This window comes from Pelophylax lessonae, assembly GCF_965119305.1.
Source record: "Pelophylax lessonae genome assembly, chromosome: 1".
NCBI lineage: Eukaryota > Metazoa > Chordata > Amphibia > Anura > Ranidae > Pelophylax > Pelophylax lessonae.
This window is the reverse complement of record NC_138768.1, coordinates 481,214,127-481,218,487: the sequence shown is the minus strand read 5'-3', so window position 1 is coordinate 481,218,487 and position 4,361 is coordinate 481,214,127.

Sequence of the window (4,361 nt, the reverse complement as noted above, 5' to 3'; positions counted from 1 at the left end):
TCTTTTTAAAGGTGTGACATTCCTAACGAATGGCTCCTTAGGGTCTGGATCCACGCCACAAAGGTGTTCCAAATATAGAATTCGGTCTCCGCACCACCTCATATAATCCAGGAGGACCTCGTAGGTGAGGTGGGTGTGCCCTGGGTAGAAAAAAACATGACAATTAGTTTTAGGCAAAATGATCCAAACAAGGATTGTAATTAATGTGCCTCAACAAATATGCTTAGGAGTCTATTGGTTGGCTTTTATCAACACTCTGAAGCAAATATGCTAAATTGCTGTTGTAAACCTTAAACTCAAACTTTCACAGCAAATTGTTCAAAAGGTTACATAAGATGGCTTGGAATGTTAGTAGCAGTTCCACCAAAGCTAAGTAAAATGCTTTTCTGCATGTAAACACAAGCAATCATTTTGAAGAATGTAAGGTGTTTTGGGTTCAATTGGTCAACACGATACATGTGCACACATTTATCTCTATCACCATTGGAATCTGTGGAGCGTTCTCTCTCACTCTTACTGTCTATAGATTGAACCTGACACATAGTAGAGACTCACCCTTAGGAATTTTGAGGGCCAGTTCTGGACGGAGCAGATGTGTCTGCTCCCCTGATCTCCTTTCCGCCATCCCAGCTGTGTTAAGAGAGAAGAAAAAGTTTATCAACAAATGGACTCACGCTAACTGTAGGTTACGCAGTCATGAAAACGCTCTAACACCCACTCATTACCCCTCCACATTTCCCTGAAAGTTTTATTTAGACATTGATATGGTGGTGATGCAGATTTGTACAGTGCAAGCGTCATTCTTCTGGGTGAAGCTTGTAGCGTTAAGGATACGTACTCCCTGCTTTTGTGCTGATTGTGTTTTTCTGATGTTTTTGGTGCCTCAGCCCTGCCTGTTCTAAGTGTTGGAAACATATCATTTTGGGAGGGCTGCGGAAAACTAATCAGGTTAGACTTACACTCTCTAGGTTTTTGGGGACAAGAGAAATAACAATCCTCCTTTTTACATGGCCCCTGTACACACCTCTAGGCACCTCCCTCCTGTTGTTTGACCCCACAGCAGGCAGCTTGCTATGGAGGCACATGAGATGAAGCCAAGCACCCTGTGCCTGTTCAGGCACTAGGCTGTGAGCCAGCCTTGCCCCCCTCCCTTCCAATGGTCTCAATGATTAGGAGTGACAGCATCAGGAGGCAATATTGGCATGCTGTCACCTCAGTTAAGGAGGAGGGGGAGTCTGTTCCAGACAAGTATTAGTGCAAAAATTTGGACCGTAAAAAATGGTCCCAGTAAGTCTTAGGGGGAATATGCACACCTATCACTTGGAATACTAATGCATAGAATGCATTCACATAAAGAACCCGCTGCCTTTAGAACAACTTGAAGCCTGAGCGGGGACATACACAGTTAGCATTTCTCCACTTACTAAGTAGACACATTACTGGAAAAGCACACAACTTACCATCATCAGGTTTTTTTGGGGCCCCTGAAGTGGATGGCGTGGCTGGCTCTGGAGAAACTGCACAAAAAGAACACAAATTGTGAACTGGAATGTGGTACATTACCGAGGAAGAGTATTTATGAAAGATTGACAAACACACATTTTCAGTGTTGACTAAATCAGGACATGATTAAATTACAATGTCCCCTAAAAATTTACAAGTACAAAGCACACCATTTCCAATGTAGAGAAACTAACACCAATTTAGAATAGGGTGGCTTGAGATAACTTACAAAAGATAACATGTCCTGTAAAGCTCCCCAAAACCACCTTTCAAACATGAAGGTTAAGCAAGAGTGTTTCATGACCAACCTTCCTGTCACATATAGCAAAACTACACTTGCTTTGACTCCAACTTAGATTATCCTAGATACACATCATCCTAGCACACACAATTCATGTGAGAATCTAATTTTAGGTACTTACAGACTAGTTCAGGGGAGCCTGGAGTGGGGGAGGATGGGGGAGACCCTACATGGGGGGATGGTGTCCCTTCATGGGGGGATGGCGTTGTATCTCCTAGAAACACAAAGACACAAATACAATCCTTGAACAAAAGCTATTTGATAAAGGCACACAGAAAGTAGTCTGGAAACATTGAAGGTAGTAGTTACAGTGGACTGGGTAAGCAGTGGCCCCTCTTCCCCAGTCCTCCACAACAAACATCCTCAATGTCAGCTGCTACAAAACCCCAATGTCAAAATATATATATTACAGCCCTTATATTTACCAGGACACATTGAACACACAAACACATGTAGAATACTTACTTCCCCTTTGAGGAGAGCCCAGGTCCTCATCCGAGTCGGACCAATTGGCCTCTTCTTGGCCAACAGTTTGTTCCTGGCCCGGATCCAGGCGACTCGGCCCTGCCTGAGGCTCCTCTCTTGCTGAAGTTACATCAACCACAAAAGAAAACAAAACAAACAATCATTCCTCCAAGTTCGACCTAATACACAACACACCAGCACATCCACATTACTTACAGGGGGCCTGAGAAGGCTGAGCCGCAACATCCTGATCACTGGTTTCTAAAATAAAAGAAAAACATTATATATTATTTATGGACACAAATAGGCAGTAACCTCTCATCATGCTAGCACCATACTCAATGCCCCTACAATTCAGAACATAGAAGTGCACTTACACCAATGAGATGCATTGACCATGTTTTAAAACAGGAGGGCACCATGCAAATTAAGCGGGCGCCTAAGGCCTCGCACCTACAGGGGCCTTGCGGCCAGTGGCGGAGCACCAACATTTCGAAGGGCGCAGTCAGGGAAATCTCCCAAGTAAAAGATTGCTTTCAATCCTCGGATCAAAAAGTTGCAGCAGTGTGCTGCAGTCCCTTCACTGCGTCTGCCAGGTGTCTGTTGTCCGCTGACACTTACTCCTCCTTCTCTGCCTGGGGATTGGCCGTCTGATCATGTTATCCTAAGATGTGGAGGAATCGGTAGGTGTGTACCTGCACCAGTAGGAAGTGACTGGCCGGTCAACTCACTCTGCTATCATCAGTTGTTGCTCTGGGAGGAGAGCTCCGCCCTGGACCCGGAACATACAGGTAACCAGGCCCAGACTTGATATTTTGCAGGCTGGTCATAGATTTGTTGTGTCCACTATGCAAAGTGGTTGAGTAGCCCCAGGGAAGTTGGAAGAGTCTGAAAATGGTTGGTGGAGGAGGAGGAGAAGAAGGCCCTGGGTGGCTGGGGGACAAGGAGAGGGCCCCTGGGGGTTTTCTAGAGGAGGAAAGATCCACAATGACGCCAGAGTCAATTGCCAAGGAAGAGAGTGGAGCTGAGCAAGTCCTGCCTATCTGACATGAAAGCCAAACATGGTGTAGATGGAGCCCTTTGCCCTACACAATGACAGCACCAGAGGTGGAAGGTGAGTGGTAGCGGGTCTTTGACATTATAGAGCATATGGACTCTGTCCATTATTGGTAGTTTTGTTTGGAGTTGTCCTTTAGATGTTTAACTGTGTTGTTTTTGACCCGAGCTGTGAGGGACTGAGGTATGACAGCCCACTATGCTGAGACTTATAGTGCCCTAGAATGTTGAGGACTGAGGAATCCTTAGTCCCTAACAGAGGGCACTACAAGTCTTAGCATAGCAGGCAGTATTTCCTCATTCCCCTACAGAGAGGATTACAAGTCCAAGCAGGTAGCCTTCTGCAGTGGGACTTGTTGTGCCCTTGACTGTGGTGGACTGAGGAAGGGAAGTGTAAGAGGGTCTCTGTAAGCTCAGATGTATGGGGGAGCTTTGGGGAACACAGAGTTCCCTTTTACACCAGAGTCCCCAGCTTCCCCCCTCAAATAATGGTTCCCAAACTCTCCTTATATCAGAGTCTTCACACTTCCCTCTTACAGTGTAGTAAGTCTGGAGACTCCGATGTAAAGGGGGCTCTGTAAAATGTGATTAGAGATTAGAAATTTCTAACATTTTTATTTTCTACTTACGATCCACAATTTTCAGCTGCTCAAATGGCTCGCTGCCTCTGACTGCATATTGGAGTGTGGCCGTCCTCCTCCTCCCCTTCTTCACCAAAAGCACAAGAGGGTGCCGTCCGTCCGCTTTGGCTAGAAGCAGAAGAAAAAAAAAAACATAAAAAATACGAATGTACATAGTAGTATTAAAGGTTGTGAAGAGACACTTGATGGAGGTAGGAAAGGTAGGAGCGAGAGGGAGGGGGGGGGGGGGTGTTGGTATTAGTGTTGTTGCATAGCTAAACACATGTCCACCTACCCAAAAAATTGTAACCTATCTGGTCACATGTAATGTATATTTTTACTTACCGGAGATTTGCTCCACAGCCTTTAGCAGGAGCCTGGGTGAGCGCCTTTTGGCATCACTCCAGGCCCGCTGC